Source organism: Marmota monax, unplaced genomic scaffold (assembly GCF_021218885.2).
Source record: "Marmota monax isolate L192 unplaced genomic scaffold, Marmota_monax_Labrador192_F-V1.1 WCK01_AAM20220418_F8-fsc00240, whole genome shotgun sequence".
NCBI classification, from domain to species: Eukaryota; Metazoa; Chordata; class Mammalia; order Rodentia; family Sciuridae; genus Marmota; species Marmota monax.
The window spans coordinates 123,969-143,807 of NW_026693696.1; positions in this window are offsets into that span (position 1 = coordinate 123,969).

The following is a 19,839-nucleotide window of genomic DNA, read 5'->3' on the forward strand; positions in this document are numbered from 1 at the left end:
GTTAATCTTCTTCTCCTGCTCTTCGACCCTACTCTGTTCTTAGTTACTCTCCTTATATCAAAGAAGACATTTGGCATTTGTTTTTTAGGGATTGGCTAGCTTCACTTAGCATAATCTGCTCTAATGCCATCCATTTCCCTGTAAATTCTATGATTTTGTCATTTTTTAATGCAGAGTAATACTCCATTGTGTATAAATGCCACATTTTTTTTATCCATTCATCCATTGAAGGGCATCTAGGTTGGTTCCACAGTCTAGCTATTGTGAATTGTGCTGCTATGAACATAGATGTAGCAGTGTCCCTGTAGCATGCTCTTTTTAGGTCTTTAGGGAATAGACCGAGAAGGGGAATAGCTGGGTCAAATGGTGGCTCCATTCCCAGCTTTCCAAGAAATCTCCATACTGCTTTCCAAATTGGCTGCACCAATTTGCAGTCCCACCAGCAATGTACAAGTGTACCCTTTTCCCCACATCCTCGCCAGCACTTGTTGTTGTTTGACTTCGTAATGGCTGCCAATCTAACTGGAGTGAGATGGTATCTTAGGGTGGTTTTGATTTGCATTTCTCTGACTGCTAGAGATGGTGAGCATTTTTTCATGTACTTGTTGATTGATTGTATGTCCTCCTCTGAGAAGTGTCTGTTCAGGTCCTTGGCCCATTTGTTGATTGGGTTGTTTGTTCTCTTATTGTCTAATTTTTTGAGTTCTTTGTATACTCTGGATATTAGGGCTCTATCTGAAGTGTGAGGAGTAAAGATTTGTTCCCAGGATGTAGGCTCTCTATTTACCTCTCTTATTGTATCTTTTGCTGAGAAAAAACTTTTTAGTTTGAGTAAGTCCCATTTGTTGATTCTAGCTATTAACTTTTGTGCTATGGGTGTCCTATTGAGGAATTTGGAGCCCGACCCCACAGTATGTAGATCGTAGCCAACTTTTTCTTCTATCAGACGGCGTGTCTCTGATTTGATATCAAGCTCCTTGATCCATTTTGAATTAACTTTTGTGCATGGCGAGAGAAAGGGATTCAGTTTCATTTTGTTACATATGGATTTCCAGTTTTCCCAGCACCATTTGTTGAAGATGCTATCCTTCCTCCATTGCATGCTTTTAGCCCCTTTATCAAATATAAGGTAGTTGTAGTTTTGTGGATTGGTTTCTGTGTCCTCTATTCTGTACCATTGGTCCACCCGCCTGTTTTGGTACCAGTACCATGCTGTTTTTGTTACTATTGCTCTGTAGTATAGTTTGAAGTCTGGTATCGCTATACCGCCTGATTCACCCTTCCTGCTTAGCATTGTTTTTGCTATTCTGGGTCTTTTGTTTTTCCATATGAATTTCATGATTGCTTTCTCTATTTCTACAAGAAATGCCGTTGGGATTTTGATTGGCATTGCATTAAACCTGTAGAGAACTTTTGGTAATATCGCCATTTTGATGATGTTAGTTCTGCCTATCCATGAACAGGGTATATTTTTCCATCTTCTAAGATCTTCTTCTATTTCTCTCTTTAGGGTTCTGTAGTTGAGGAATGTCATTGGGATTTTGATTGGAATTGCATTAAATCTGTATAGTGCTTTTGGAAGTAAGGTCATTTTTGACAATATTAATTCTACCTATCCAAGAGCAAGGTAGATCTTTCCATCTTCTAAGGTCTTCTTTGACTTCTTTCTTCAGGGTTCTGTAATTTTCATTATATAGATCTTTATAGCAGCACAATAGCTAAACTGTAGAACCAACCTAGATGCCCTTCAGTAGATGAATGGTTAAAAAAAGTGGCATATAAACACAATGGAATATTACTCAGCAATAAAACAGAATAGAAACATGGCATTTGCAGGTAAATGGATGGATTTAGAGAAGATAGTGCTAAGTGAAGTTAGCCAATCCCAAAAAACAAATGCCAAATGTTTTCTCTGATATAAGGAGGCTGATTCATAGTGGGATAGGGAGAGGGAACATGGGAGGAATACACAAACTCTAGATAGGGCAGAGGGGTTGGAGGAGAAGGGAGGGGACATGGGGTAATTAATGATGGTGGAATTTGATGATCATTATTATCCAAAGTACAGGTATGGAGACACAAATTGTGAGTATACCAGGGATATGAAATATTGTGCTATATATGTATAGTAAGAATTGTAATGCATTCTGCTATCATATATTTTAAAAAATCACAAAATATATATTGTGGTTAATGCTTTTTACCTTATGGATTTTATATTTTAAAATAAACATTCTGAAATTTTTTAAAAAAGAAAAGTACAGAGTAAAACACTACTGTAAAATAATTATAAAGAACTTCATTTCATAGAACTATTGATGCTCTAATTAATATATTTCAGATATATTTTTAATTCAGTGTTTACATTTCAAAAATGTATTTTAGTAATGATTGTTCCATGGATAGAAAGAATAGATTTTAAAGAAGATAATGATTACTGTGAAAGTCATTTTGAATCAAATCTAGTAAGTCTTTTAACTAATGTCATGTGACTTTTTATTCGTTAAGTTTCAGTAAAATCTTTAATTGCTGAGCTTGTTTTAGATAAAAACGTTTGCAAAAAAAGTTATTTTAAACTGAGAAAATGATTTGAAAATAATTATTCCCCTTTGCTAATAATAGTTACATGAAAAATATATACTAGCTTTGCACATATAAATACTCACACACACCCACACTTTATTTGGCAGTAAACATACACACAGAGGAGAAAATAGAGGTGTAGGTTGTTTAGATCAAGCTCCTTTCAGTTCAGTGGGAGGAAGTGTATATATACATGGCTTGGAGACAATGTGTTAGAAAGTGTTTATATTCAAAGAACTGCTAGTCACATGAGTGATTTTAAGCAGCAGAATATATAAATGCCAATCAAGGAAATCACTCACAGAGAGCCAGAGCCTTGATGAAAGAAAGGTACTCCAGGGAATTGGAATGACCTTACACCGCCAAACCAAAGTGGATTGAAAAGTTTAATGCCATGGACAGATTTTGACAGTGGTAATGGCATTGGTGTCCTTGGCTTGGTCCCACTCTAGGGAGTTATAACTTTAAAAGCTTTGATTTTTGTTTATCATGACAAGTTCTTCAAATATATTGCTCTTTGAACTCAATGCTTATGACATGGCCCATTTCTCTTCTGAAGACTTGGAATCAACCACAAGAAAAGAAAACATAGCAAATCTTTATTTATAAAACATTATTTCAATTTTACTTCTATTTTGGTACTCCTAAATACTATAAACAGAGAGTTATGATCCAATAATGATGTCATGAAAAATAAAACAGGTTTTCATTTTACATAAATTTGTTAAATAGATTTCCATTATTACACTAATATACTTGAGATTATTGGTGTGTAAGAGAAAAAATTTAGTTAGCACACAGTTCTGGAGATTGAAGTCTAAGATTGAGAAGACCCGTGACTTTGGGCCTCTGTTGGGAATGCCACAAGGTAATCATGGTGAGTACATGGTGGAGAAAATTGCTACCTAATAACTAGGAAGGGGCCAGCATCCCCCAATCCACCTCTGGCTTCACCTCCAATGACCTAAGAACCTTCCACCTCTTAACATTTCACCATCGCGCTGGGGAACAACCCTCTAACACGTGGGCTGATGGATGATTTTTGGTATCCAATCTGCAGCAATAAGCTTGGCTAATTTCTTTTGTCAAATATTCTTAGTGTGATTTCTCTGAGGTTTTACCAATGAAATTAAAGTTAAGCTTTAAAAAAATGTTTTCCTCTGATATGTGAATATATCTGACCTCAATACACCTTGCCAATCCTGCAGGCTTAAAATCCGAGCATCTTGGGATGCTGAGGCAGGAGGATGGCAAGTTTAAAGCCAGCCTAAGCAATTTAGCGAGGCCCTAAGCAACTTGGTAAGATTCTCTCTCTCAAAATAAAAATAAGCAGGGGCTGGGGCTGTAGCTCAGTGGTAGAGCGCTTGCCTAGCACATGCGAGGCACTCAGTTGGATCCTGAGCACCACATAAAAATTCAAAAATAAAACAAAGGTATTGTGCCCATCTAAAACTAAAAATATTTTTAGAAAAAAAGTAAATAGGCTGAGGATGTGGCTCAGTAGTTTATTGCTCCAGAGTTCAATCCCTGATACTAAAAATAATAATAATAATAATAATAATAATAATAATAATAAAATTAACAATTTTTTTGAATTAAAAAGAGTAAGATCATGCTTTCTTTCCTAAGTCACCTTTTTCTCAACCTCTTGTCAAAGCAATGACATTACGATGCATACATTTTCCATTGTTACTATAAAATCTTCATTTTCCTCCCAGTATATACAACTGCCACACACAAAAGAGGATGAAAAGATTTTCCAGCACCCAAGGGGATGCTGAGGACTATCAGAGAATGATCAGAGTTTGTCGTTTTTCTTATTTTATAAAAAATTATTGGGTTGTGTACTGATAGTATCTTTGATCTGGTTAGGAGGGACATAACTTTGCAGGATAATGTGCTGTATGCTTATATGCATGAAGAAATAGGTACATTTGTAGGTTTTTATTAATTTTGAAAGAATCACAAAAATTATGTGGTTCTTCTTTTCATATTTCTTCTCTCTTTATTACACTAATGGGCACCAAACCGATTCATATTTTCCAATTTCCTGAATTCCATTCCACAGTCACAGCTCAGTTCTCTACCTAATATGCTATCTTCTTCTTGTGTTGTAATTGCTTATATATACTGCTGTCATCAGAAATCCGATGGAGTTGACCATGTTAAGCCACTTGAAGAAGAGAGGCATTTAATTTAAAGACAGACTGTTTAGTGATTACAGTCTAACAAAGGCAGATTGATACCTGTTTATAGTAATATTAATATTTAATATTTATGTTTCTCCTGTTTCCTTTTCATTTCCCTAAAATTAAATGAAAATAGGCAAAATCTGGCTTTTGTTTGCCTGGTTTTTACTTTCCAACTTCTAATCCTCTGTCTCCTTGCAGTGTTCACATATGGACACATATTATTTGTGTTGAACATGATTCAAGTACTGTTTTGAGTTATGTGGTTCAATGTTTGAAATATGTTGTATATAAAAATAAAGAGTCTAATACATTCCTTCAAAGAATAATCAAGGTAAATAATGTGCACACAGGGAATACACTGCACAAATAAATACCACGACGAGACAGCAGTCCTTGCTATGCTGCACATATCTTCCCTGGTGACCTCCCCAATGACAATATTCACACTTCACTAAGGAAGAATAAGGATTTTTTTTATTCTAGCAGATGAAAAGAAAGTGCTATTATTTTTAATGCATTTATCTTCTCTTTTTTCATCTGTCCTTCTGCTTCCTTGTCCATCCCATTTCTATTTCTCAAGTCTAATTCAACTTTTCAGACATGACATGGTTTTTGCTCTCCAGTCCTATATGTCTGTCTGTCTCCGTTTCTCTTTCTCTTTCTCTCTGCCTTTCTGTCTTATCTTTCTTTGAATCTCACTTTCTCTCTTTGTCTCTATCTCTGTGTTTGTGCTTGGCTATATGTGTGTGTTGTGTATCTCCCTCTATTTATATACACACGCACATTCACACTTCATTTTTCCTCTTTTTGCTTTACATTCACAGATACACACACACACACACACACACACACACACAGAGAGAGAGAGAGAGAGAGAGAGAGAGAGAGAGAGAGAGAGAGAAATAATTTACACTTTATAGGGTTAACTCATCCCTGTTCTGCTCTCTTGAATAGTAAAATATCAATCACACTAACCTACTTACTGAGCCAAAGTTCTTCCTTACAGTCGAGAAACCTCCTAAGAGTCTAAAAATGAACAGACTTATCCATAATGATGACAGCATGCATCTGATTTGCATAGTGCCTCTTCAGTCAAACTCTTATGCAGCCCAGTTAGACTTCTGAGTACAAGAGTACATACAGACTTACTTAACACAGTGACCTTGAGAAGCCTCACAGTCAAATCACATTGTGAGAGAAACACACTTGAAAGAAAAAAAAAATACATCTAGCATTCCAAAGTCTAATTATACCCATGATAGGCATTATTTCTCAGGGCTGAATCTATGGCTACATTATATAGTGCAATGGGAAAGGAAACGAAAGAAAGAATTGTTTGTTGAATGCATATCAGTGACTAAGCACATGGCTAATTATTTTATGCATACTATCTCATTTCCTTCTATGTCACACATTTATCCTTCTGCGTTACCTGTTATATAAATGAGGAAACTGAAATTCTAAGAAACTAAATGAACTTATTTAATGTCATAAATTTAGAATGTGGTATGTTGAGGCTTCAATCCCAGAGGCAGAGGATTTAAAATGTGCGATTGCTATTTTTTTTGCTGGATGTCTTATTGAAACATGCTTAATTGGAATAACCCCCTACACTTTTGTTTTCCATTGCCAACTTCAAGTTACTTTTCCAAAAGCTGACATCTAGCAATTCCTGAAAGTCTGAAATATGTGGCAGAAATACAGGAATATAAGAGGAATATAAGGGCAGAAACCTGAGTTTCACACACACACACACACACACACACACACAGCTGCTTCTCTTGAACATAGGTCATAGAAAAAATAAGTATTCTAAAATGAAAAGTAATAATATGATCAGAACACTTAAGTTGTTCTTATTATCTAGGCATATCAGTTTAGGGTAACTGAATACCTTGACTAATTCAATTGACTACTCATATTCTATTGACAAACATTTGTTGACTAGTAAAGAGCTGAATTTTGTTAGGAAAGCTTGAATCCTTAACATTTTTCAACCTAAGAACAACCATAAATACATGATACAGTGGAGCTAGAAGAGTTTGGTTAAGTATTAAAACTTAGGTATTAATTAAAATGGTGAATCAACACATATATTTTAAATTTTTTTTCAAGTTCAATACTTTTTACTAATCACCATTTTTCCCAGATCAAGTGAAGACTGACTTTTCTATACCAAAGTAATATTCTGTGTTAACATTCTAAAATCTAACATTTAGCTATAGAACCCCTTCTTCATTGAATTTGAGAACTGGTGGCATATTACTTGTGATAATGATGACCTTAATAGTAAGAATTTTTTTCTAACCTTCAATTGATTGAACTATAAAATTAACATTTATCTTGTTCTACTCATTTTGTCAGTAGCTACTGTTAATTAAAATTTTAATTAAGCTGCAGTTGTTAGCAATTCTAACTTGTTAGAATTCATGATTGTTTAAAATGAAAAGGTTAGTAGATACATGCTTAAAAATAGGGGCTATCTGAAGTCCATAAACAATTGTTCTTGCCTGTTTTAATGGCTAAGTTTAGGTATACTTACATGTTATTTGGAAGGAAACAATTTAAGGATATGCAGTTCAAGAACTAGCATGTTTCTCTTAATACAGTCCTTGACAAGGAGTCAGGCCTTTGCTTCTATTCCTGCTTTTAAGCTGAAAAAGTCATTTTGAACTGGCAAGCAGCTCACTGGTTTTCTATATCAGTATTGTTATCAGTAACAAGATAATAGTTCTGACCTACCTCACAGGGATCTGTAATGATTAATTGGATAATGTCCACTAAGTGCTTAGCACTTAGAATAAATGTACTATATAGCTATTAAGCATTGTTATTATAAGATGTTGCTTCAGTGTAATATCAGCAACTGACTGCTCCATGATTATGAAAGAAATTACTTCCTATAGTATTATGAGTGCAATATGTATTGATTTAAAAATATATCTTTTGGAATACATTTAGGCTTTTTGAATGAGCTAAGCAAAGGGCAGTATTCTTCATAGTTTTGTAGTTGTATATTTAATAACACACACTACCAGGTATTTTATAAGCACTAATACTATACATAGACACTATTTTCTCACATGTTATAGAAAGAACCTAGGGCATTAAAACTTTAATGGTTTGCCCAAAGCCACGGAGGTAGCAAACTGAAGAGCCAGAACAAAAGTCTTGGAAAACTGGCTTTAGACCATTCAAACTTGACCACTTAGCTACACTCCATGTCTCTTATGATTACACTTACATTTATCTCTTTGTTCAAGAAAGTGGAAGGCTCAAGTGGTTCCATATCACATGTAAAACTTGCTTATACATCTCTTTGAAGACAAGTCCAGGAAAATTTCCCAAGAGAACAGTAACTTAAAGATGGATTGACATACACAGAAGGCAAGAGCTAGAGTCACAAAGGAAAGGTAAGCTGAAGGTTCCTTTCCATGTTTGTTCAGCCTGCTCTCACTTCCTATTCTTTGGGGAACATATTTCCAGTGTAATCTCAAATTTAGTTGTTTTAGATTTTTGAAAATACAGAAATAAAGAATAATGGAGAAATAAAGGAATTGTGTACGCCTGTGGGAAAGCAATAGATATTTTTTATTCTCTAATCTTTCATAAGCTGGAACAATTTGGTTTGTAAATAAAATGAAACCCAGTACAATGTATTTAAATAAAACCAAATTATTGTTTCTGAGATCAAGAATCCAAGAGGTTAAATCATATAATTTAACTTTTAGTTCAACACCTCAATAACCATCACTGGGGCCTGGACTCTTCCCATGTGTCTCCTCTCTACCCCACAGCATGGTGCCCATTTCTCTCTTGCTTTGCAAGAAAGCAGCAGCAGCTTCACATACCAGTTTACACACACAGATATCTACCAGAACTAGTGCCCCATTTTCCATGTTTTCTTCCAAAACCCTGCCAGAATCATTCTTCTAATGTATCACTGGATAAAACTTGATTGCATGCTTACCTCTTATAAAAAAAAAAGTAGCAAGATAAATTAAACTTCCATGGCTAACTAAATTATTTAAAATGCATTCCCTTGCTCAAGGACCTGAGCTCCCATTTTTGAACCCCAAGATTCATAAACAAATGTGGTTTTCTGAAAATAATTAGCATTCTCTTAACAAGGAACACTAAGAATGTCTATTGGATGGACGACCCAAAAGGGTCTGATATCACCATTATATTTTAATAAATACAGTTCTGTTTTTTCTATCCTTTATATTTCTCAAGTGAGAATTAATGTATTTAATTTTTATTGATTTTAAACATATCTTAATGAAATTATACATAGCAAAGTGAGGAAAAGTGCAGTAGATTCTGTGGCACTACTGACCTGAATTTTCTCCTAGTTTCATAATTCTGAGTATGACTCACAACCCATTTTGAAACAAAAATACAGACATTACACAAGATTCATTAATCAGACTCAATGACATTTATGTCTGATGTGCATGATCCTCTAGATGTCAAACCAACATGCACAATGCACAAATGCACAATGCAAACTTCCCTAACAGGCATGCCCATTTCAGGACTCTATCCTATTTAATATGCCATTTACATTTTGATTTAGTGATTTTTTTTAGCATAGTAGTTTGTGGTTGCTGGTGGTGGTACGTGTTTATGTGTGTACCTATGTGCATATATTATATTACATGTACCTATGTAATTGTATATGTACAAACAGTGAAATGGGCTGTGGGTACCCTCTAACTCTTACCTTCTGTATGGGTTATATCAAATATTATGAAGGATCACTTAACTTGATTTTCACAACACTAATTCAGACTCCCTTTCTATGAGATTTGCACTGTTTTTATTATGCTGTGAGTCTGTGTGTTGCAGCTATTTGTATAATTATATCATTACTCCTACTATACTAAGATAATAAAGACACAACTAACATTTACATAATGTATAATTTCCTCAGGATTTTCCATGGTATAATAATTTCCTGCAGTGATAATAGGTATTGTATGACAAAGGACTTCAGTTACAATTTTTGGAGAATGCTAATTTAAACAAAAATTTTAAATTTCTAAATGCTTATATGTAACATGCCACTCTAAGTGGAATAGATATAGTATGATAATAGATATTATGTGATGTATTTCCAAAAAAAAATTTTTGACCAAGAATCACTTTTCTTGAAAGGCTTAACAGGACTAGTATTTGGTGAGATGAATTACATTAATAATAATATTATGATTTGTAAAGTACAAAATACACTTCAAAATATGTTTTATATGATTTTCATAAAACATTGTGTGTAGGTAGATCAAGAGTTAATATTAATTATTCATTAGATGAGAAAACAGATATTTAATATGTGCCACATTACAATATTGTAAATTCAAAATAAAATGGGTTCAAATTTCTATTAACTTGTGCTGTCATCATTACACAATTAGAAACACATGATTATATATTGATTTTATTTGTATTTCTTTCTGCACCTGGAACAGTAATTTATGCCTTTAAAAACTACTGTTACTTTAAACTTCATCTGCTTTAGTAGAAATTGCCATTAAAGCAACAATTAAGTAATCAAGATATGTAACTAATATTATACAAATTAGTATACAAGATATACCTAATATTTTGTGCACACATTTATATAATACAATTATTTTTATTTAATTAGTTCTAGGTCCTATGGAATTTTTAAAAGCCTGTCAAAATGCAATTAATTCTGTTTTATTTTCTATCAATCTGCAAGCCCATAATATAGTGAAAAATCAGGTGTAAATCATGAATTGGAAAATCTGTTCTGACATAGCTCTAGGTATGAAATGGGATGATTAATCCAGACCATAACGAATATAAATGGAGTTTTACCTGTTCTATTAAGTCAACCACAGGAACTAGTCAATACCATTTGTCTTGAAGACAAGTAAAGATTGAGCCAATGTACACACTAAAAAGGGCTCTATCGATGTGGATTGGTAATTAACCAGAGTCCCCATAATCTGTTTCATGAATAATAAAAAATATTATACATACATATCTGCATATATATAGAACTGATGTCAACCCCTGTGCAAAGGCATAACATTTAATCTCATATATTTTAACTATTTTACGTTTGAAATAAATTTTCCCTTTTAAAGACTCTAAGAATGACTCTTTGAAGTTTCTTTATCTTTCCCTTTCACCATGAATGTTATTTTTATAAATGTTCTATGTCCGTTGAGAGTTAAATTGAAAATTTTACCTAAACATCAATTAAAATATTTATTAGCTGTCCAATCAATAAATATAAACAAAAGTACCTACTTTTTAATCAAAGAGATATTACAGACAAAAGGAAAAATGTTTTGGCTTCATGAATTATCTAGAATACAATCTCTGGTCTTCCTTTTGGCTCTGATCATACCTGATTTAACAGATTGCCAATATTTACTAAAAACTCATGTGATAACACTAACTTGGAAAATTTAAATTACAGCCCAAATTTCTATATTAATAAATAGCAGTGTATCCACTATCAGATGTAGAAAAAATATATTTTAATAATACAAAATGAAATATGACAGCTTATCCTCTGTGGGGTTATTTCCTTAAATGCTGGAGGCACATGGACTCAAAGGAGAAGTTGATGCAAAACTATTTGAAAAGTCTGAGAATAGAAAAAAAAACAAATACAATTTTTTTTGCCTATTTGTTATGTTTGAGTTTTTTTTTTTTCAAATATCAGAAGAAAAGTATATTGTCATGAGGTTAAATTGGAGAATATGGTATTAATAGGATAAATGAAACACTTCTGAAAAAAAGAATCTGCATGGGTCCCATCTACTTGGGACAAATTGCAGAGAAGAGTTAAGATGCCAGTGGAAGAACGAAGTCTAACTGGGTCAAGGAGAGAAGACCTGTTGGCGCCTTGCCTTCATCCTTCAAGTGATTTCCAAAGAGATGGCTCCTTTCCTCTGAATGGCCTAGGAGGGACTGGATGAAACTGCAAGCTAACCTCTGAGCACTCTCCTTTCAGCATGGCCACTTCCTTGGGCAGGGACCAGTAAACATCATAGAGTGGCTAAATGCAACTCTTTTTCTTTTTTTAACCATACGATTTATTTTTATTTTTTTTAGTCATACATGACAGCAGAATGTATTTTGACATATAATACATACATGGAATGTACATACATCAATCATATTGTCTATTCTATTCTGCTGTCCTTCCTATCCCCCCTACTCCTCCCCTCCTCTCCCATCCTTTCTCTCTATCCAATCTAATGTGACACATTTTTTTTTTATTTTTCTTATTCTCATCACAACATCATATATGTATTCTGTATAACAATGAGGTTCTCCTTCCATCTTCCGTGCAACTCCCTTTCTCCATCTTTTTCCCTCCCTAAATGCAACTCTTAAAGTGTGTAGACCCTTACAAAGTCTGGAGGCTCTCTACCGTAGTTCTTCCTGTGGTAACTACAGGTGCACCTGCTTTTAATGGAAGAAATTGTAGATCATTTGTGTCATCCTGTTTCTCAAAAAAAAAAAAAAACCCTCAATATTACAAATACACTTTAGAGTGCTATTGATGAGTGTCTATCACCCCTATAATGTAAGCCAAGAACCTTATATCTAAACACATCTGCAAAATCTAGATTTTATATTAAACAAAGGACTTTGGAATTCTAGCTTGGTGGTAAAGTGCTTGTCTGCCATGTAGGAAGCCATGGGTTTGATCCTGAGCAACACAAAAAAATATTTAGAACATATTAAACAGAAGATTCAAAGTCATGTAAACATGAAAATGTCTTTCACTGTTTGGGGTCTTTGCTATTTTTATTTTGAATATCTCCTTTAATGTAAGTTTTTTTTATGACTTAACTCAACCTATTCTCTCCTAAGCCATGTGTTTAGGAAGCAGCCCTTGTACTTGTAATAGCTATTTGCAGACATCCACATGAATTCTATGACACTCTGTGCTCTATTATCCTCTAATTTTGCTTTCTTCTTGCATTCCTCACCTGAATAAGCTAGCAATTTAGCTTCTAATAATATACACCAGGTTCCTTCTTTTATTGCTTTCTTTGATTTTGTCTTTTATTTCAACAGTCACTCCAGTTGGTTTTACCTCAAATATCTTCTCGATTCTTGGACTTCACATCTCTCCATTGCAAATACCCTACTCCAGGACAACATCAGTGTCTGCCTACTGCATCCTAGCTTTCTCTCCTTCCTCTCACCCTCCTGTCAAACCAACTCTCCTTCACAGGGAAATGAAACTATCATTTCATTAGACCATGTCATTTCTTTCCCACTAAGAGCAATGTTCAAATTCAGAATTCTTGCTGATCTGGCAATTTTCCACTATTACTTTACCATCTACCATTCTCCATATTTTTCTTGGAATTTCTTCCCCTAGATGTTCTCATGTTTTGTCCATTTACATTTCAATGAAAATGCCATCTGATCAGAGAAGTCTACTTTACCACCTAACTCACAAACAGGCCCATGTTCATATATACAACTTCAATCACTCTCACTTTTATTTTTATTCTATAATCTTGATGACAACTTTATGTCATACCTATTAATTTTCATACATATTTACTTATTTATTGCTTCACTGAATGTAAATACTGTAAAATAGGGAATCTGGCTTTCTAGATTATTATTGAACACTTTGTACTCAACACATTTACTAATGTAACTGTTTATATAAATTATGCAGTCATATGGCAGAAACAATAAATTCTTCATTGTATATACTTATTTTAGAATATATCTTTTTGTATTTGTGGATCAACAGAATGCCATCAGTTTATTTGTTTATTTTTATGTGGTGCTAAGTATTGAACCCAGTACCTCACACATGCTAGGCAAGTGCTCTGCCACTGAGCCATAGCCCAGCTGGATAATTTTTTTTTTAATAGAGAAATAATTTTGCTTTTTCTCTTGTCAATTACATCTATCTCTTGAATGCAATGAACATGTATTGAGAAATAAAATGAAACTTCTCCAAATTTGAGTGTGAGACTCACCCTGTAATACCTGGTGCCTTAAGATTTTGCTTCAGATAGGAGGATATTTGGAATTCCAGATGTAAATTGCATAGCACAAGAAGATATCATATCAACCTAGACATTTCCAGAAGTTGACTGAAATTACGATGACTCAAAGAAATCCACACGAAATCACAAACTATATTTTAGAATTACTTTTCTGCTGGATCTGTACATAGCCTGCAAAACAAAACTAACTTTGATTTCTGCATTAAGGAATTAATGACACAGCTGGATCATGGCCATTGGGGGTGCAGTATTAGAGCAAACTTGCTCTGACAGACTATGAAAATCGGAGGAGAACCGCCCCCACCACACCACCAAGCACTCCTGCGTTCATACAACCTACAGAGGTATTGCCTCATATGTCCTGCTCTCTAAAATCATTAGTTAGAAATTTCTCTCTTAGCTTTAGCAACTCTTGGTGAGTTTTTAAAAATGACAGATGATCTTGACAGATTAATACAATCTCGTTTAATAAACATAGGCCTGTCAACTCTTAATTCCTATAATAGAATATTATTTTACTATCTTCATATCATGAGAAATAGGGAATAGGAAATGTCAGTACTGATGGTGAGATAAAGGAAGTGAGGAGCTCCTGCGTGTGTCTCCAGATACATTGTTCTGTACTGCTGTACTATTGCAGGACACTCCAGGAGAGCCAACATGTTTGCCATGTCCTGAATAGCACCCTCAGGGCTCAACTGGCCATGCCTCTGCCTAGAAGTAAATGACTTTCTCTCTTTCTTCTTGCTCACTTTTATTCAAATTTTAGGTGAGGGTCCAGAGTTACTCTCGTCCAGATGGCCTCATTCTCACCAGGGATCCAAATGAGGCATTGTTCAAGCTGGACTCAACTGAAACACTATGGGTATTCTGAGATATTATTGACTTAATCATTCACATGCTCATTAAAGCCCTCCTTGTGTTATTGTGCTACATTATTGTTAAGGAGGGTATTAATTATCCTCACACTGATAAGTAGCTATGAAAAGAACAGTAACATTTTTGTAGGTATATCATTTTATATATGTATATATATATATATATATATATATATATATATATATATATATATATAGTTCTACTTTTTTAAAAAGCATTTTGTTATAAATAATGAACATTAATTTATGAAGTGGAAAATTTACTCATTAGTACTTGCACTTTTTTTTCTGGTTGTTTCTATTAATTAAATTGTTGGAAGCTGAAATTACTGGATAAATGATACAATGTCATAGTGCCATTCTGAATAGTTGTACCAGATTTTTTAAAAAAATTGTTAATGGGTATGTCTTTTTCCCTACATAAATTCTGGGTATCATCAACTTTTCTAACATTGAAAAACTGAGATAGAAATGAACTGTATTGTTCTGTGGTTCTATTGTACCACAAGAAGACATGAAAGCAGACAAAAAAGTCTTAATGCCATTACAAATTAATATTGAAGAGAATTTCCCTTTCTAGTTATACATATCTACTTTCAAGTTTTTTTAATGAATATACTACACTTTAATCATAACATATGTACTAAACTTATTTTCAATTGATAAGTCTCTTTAATAGTGTGACTTTAAAAAGACCGTCTTGCACATTGTTTAAGATTGTGAGGTCAGAGGTCAATTGGACCCAAGTTCAAATTCAAGAACATGCAGTTGAAACTTAGTGTCTTTGTCTGGACAAAGAGTGTGATAAAACTTGCACACTTAGGGTGCATGCAAATGCTGAGGACTCACACAAGCATCAACACAGCAGTTAAAACATGATAGCATTGGAGAAACTCATGTTGAATACTGCAACTCAGACCAGTGAGTTTTCAAAACAGAATAGCACTCATCTCTCTGTGTACTTGGACATCTTGTCTTCATCATGTTTTATTTTTCCCCCTTTCTTTCTTTCTCAAAGATAATGGATAAAAGGAAGCAAAATTAATTTCCATGTGATAATTTGTTTTGTTATCAAACATGGGTTTATGACAGAATATTGTTTTGGTGCAGATTAATTGCATTTGTGCAATAAAAAAAACAGATTTAGTACTATAAATATAAATCACTTAATTTGTTTGGAATTTGTCTTAAAAGTAATTGAAGTTAAATATAAACTATGATATTTTTCTCATTATCTTCAAGTGGAAAACAAATTAAAGGTTTCAGAAATTAACTATTTTAATGTGAACCTGGAGTCAAATTACTATTTTTCTAAAATGCAATACATTAGCTCTAAAATTTTTACTCAGTTATAAGTTTAAGGGGGAAAAATAAAACCTTGATAGTTTAGGGTACTTAGCTGTGGTTGTCTACAATATTTTTTTCAATTCTTAATTTTATCACCCTAGTATTCCCACTGAATAAAATTCAACAGTATATACAATTAAAGAAAGCTATCAGGAACAAATTAAAAATAAAATCACATGTAAATTAATTGACAGAACAAATTTGTCTTTCCCAATATTAATTTAGCATGCATGAAGTTTAAGACACTAGTGATTCAGGGCTGTATTGAGGAGGTAAGTTTTGTGATCTGTCTCAAAAACTGAGAAGCATTAATTTACCAAACAAAGAGAATGGTCAGGTAATAGAGCACAGGAAGCAGCTGACATATGCAAACAGAAGGGTTAGGCCAAGACTCAGTCCCCCAATCTGTCTGGTGTGGGAGAAGCTTGCCATGAAGCTCATGAGTCCCATCAGAGTCATGGTAAAGAATGGACTGTTTTGCATGTTGTAAAGTTATGGAATTGTCCTAGAGTTGGTAAATACACTAATTCACATTAAATTTAATAAGTTAAAATTTTTAAAAAATGAACTTTTAGGAGAGTCAACCTTATCTACTTTCTTCACTTATCAATTAAATTTGAAATTCTCAGAGATTTTGTCTCCATTAACATCTACTGCAATCTTGGGATGACATGAATGGCACAATTGATAACTTAAACTGTCAATCATTTCCCTGCCTAATCTTGCAACTTTTTCTACTTTGGCTGCTCTGCAGTCATTCTCTTTTCTCTACACTTCAAAATATAAGCTTCAAAATCATGTGACATATACATGATAAATGTCTTACTCTTCTTCCTATAACAGATAAATTAATCTAAGTCAACAATGAACAACTTTAAAAAAATCCTTTCATGGCAGATAAATAATCTATTTCCCTATGCAGTACAATCCTTTTACCAAAGAAATCTGTACTCAATGGAAGTATTTCAGTTTCTGAATCAGAATGCTTTTAAGGAATAAACTACAGTTTCTCACAGCCTCCATAACAACATATTGTTTTTAGTTAGTGATCTTTCCTACAGAGGACACATTGCTAGAAATCACAGTCAGGGTGTGATTTTAGACAAGGCACAGAATACCTATTAACTATGTTTCTTTGTTTATTAAGTGGGCAACAATAACTATTCTTAAGATTGCATGAAGAACTGATCAAGACAACTATTCAAAATACTTGGCATGTAACACCTGCAAAAGAGGTAAAAATGCCCTGCAGGATGGCTCATACCTGTAATTCCAACAGCTCTGGAATTTGAGACAGGAGAATCTTGAGTTTAAAGCCAGCCTTATCTAGTTAGCAAGGCACTTAGCAATTCAGTGAGACCCTGCTTTTAAATAAAATATTTAAAAAGTGCTGGGGATGTGGCTTAGAGTTTAAGCACCCCTGAGTTCAATCCCCATAGAGAGAGAGAGAGAGAGAGAGAGAGAGAGAGAGAGAGAGAGAGAGAAACAGAGACAGAGAGAGAACATCATTTTTCTTCTTGACAGAGCCCTAAATTGCAAGAAAATAGTGAAATAGGTAAAGGGGTTTATGGCCATGTATGTATGTGTATTAATTGTCACTAATAAAATTTGCAATGCTGCTTTTTCACTAAGCTGAAGTTCAAGGAAGAATTTAACTTCAGAGCCATAAATAGCCTTGTTGGGGGAAACTTTTTTATCCATTCCTCAACAACCATATCAAATCTTTTCTCTGGGTATAACATTTCCATTCCTACTAACTGTGCAAATAGTGACCCAAAGCAAATAAAGAGTACCAAGCTTTTAATATATGTGCATTCAGAACAAATGAACACTGGAGTCACCAACCCAAGAAAGAAAGACCAAATTGGAAAGCAGGAAATAGAATCCTTCTGAGCCCCGTAATTCTTCTCACTTAGAGTTCATGTACTGACTTCACCCATGAATACTTGGATCAAGGTCGATTTGTAAGGGTCACATCATTACACTTCTGTGAACTCCATCACCAAACTGTTCTCTCATTCTTCACATCTCTATTTTGAAAACAAGACCATTCATGCATTTGCTTAAAGTCTAGTTTCATTAACACAGTGCCTACTACATAGTTAGTATTCAAGGCATTTTTATTGTTTTATTTCATCAAGTCTTGTTTATCTCTAGATGTGTGCTTATAAACTTTCTCCTCCCTTTCACTTCTCACAAATAAAATATTTTATTTGCTCATCATAAAAAATAAAGAGATTTCTCTCTTTCCCCAGGGCAAATATCAGGGCATATCACTAATCTCCTTTTTCAGAAATGGTACACCTAAGCTATTGGCACACAACCTCAATTGCTTGGAACAAATAGCTATGTAGAAAATCTAAGATGTTTACCTTACCATTTACAGTATGGCCCTTGTCAAACCATTTCTTGTCTTGACTACATTTAGGTATAAGTGAGAGAATCCTGTGCTTATCTTTCATAATATAAGTGAAGAGGTTCATGGTCAAAATTAATCAGACCATGCAGCAAGATGTTTATTTTTATATCTATTTTATAATGTAACAGAAGTTTTTTACTACTAATTTATCACTGAAGTAGATGTTGAGAAATAAGTTCAATTCACATTCTTTCTGCAAGAGATTTCTGTTTCTTATCTATACCTGAGCATATATTAATTTTGCTGTTGTTATTATTGTCATTATTGGGGATTGAATCTAAGACTTCACACATGCTAAGCATGTGCTCTACCACTGAGCTGCACCCAAATCCCCTGTTTGTATATTCTAAAACTCATTTTAAAAAATGCTGTGTGATTTGCACTAAGAATAGTAAAAGCTAATATTGAGGTACTTTATAGAAAGAAATTGGGAATACAAGTCACATTAAACACATTTGTAATTCCCAAAACATTTTGAGGGGATACTTGAGTCATTCATTTGATTCTAAATACACCTGATATAAATTCATCTGGGCATCCCCTCAGGGGAATTTTCTCTCCTTAAGTGCCCTTGAGTTGAATCTCTCTGGCTAAGTACCTGGTATTAGGAATCTTAATTTTATTCTTGCATTCTTATACAGGCCCCTTAAAATTTAGGAAAAGTAACACTGCCTCTTTCAAAGTCAATTTAAAACAACACTTATGTGGGGAACTTTTAAAAACTAACTATTTTATTCAGCAAATCTTAACTGAAATTTATTAATTCTAAGCCTTTTGCCTATTTTATTCTGACTTGATTTTATTTCATAGAGATAAGTTTGAAGTCAGTCTTTGAACACAGAACTTTGCTTTTCTGAAGACAGAAGAATTAGTGAAAATCTCTTCACATATTTTATTTTTCATTGTCAGATATAGCAACTTTTCTATGAGCATTATCTATAGCATTTTATGTACCCACATAAGACAGTTCGAAATTATATATTTTAATCATGTAATTGAACATAATGATTCCCATTTACATAAGACTATATTAGGAAAATTACTTAATAACATAAGAGGTTTTAATGAAAATATCAGATAGTAAACTTCTTATTTTTATTTTACTTTTATTTTTTACTTATATGGAATTAGGGATTGAACCCAGAGGTGCTTAAACATGAAGCCATATTCCCACCCCATTTCATTCATTATTATTATTTTTTTTTTCCTGAAATAGGCTATTGCTAACTTGCCTAGATCTTCACTATGTTGCTGAGGCTGGCCATGAACTTGAAATCTTCCTACTTCAGCCTCCTGGGCTACTGGGATTATAGACATATGTCACTGCACCCAGCCTGAGTAACCTTCTTGAAGAAAACATTTTTAATGACAATTTTAGGAATTAAACCTAA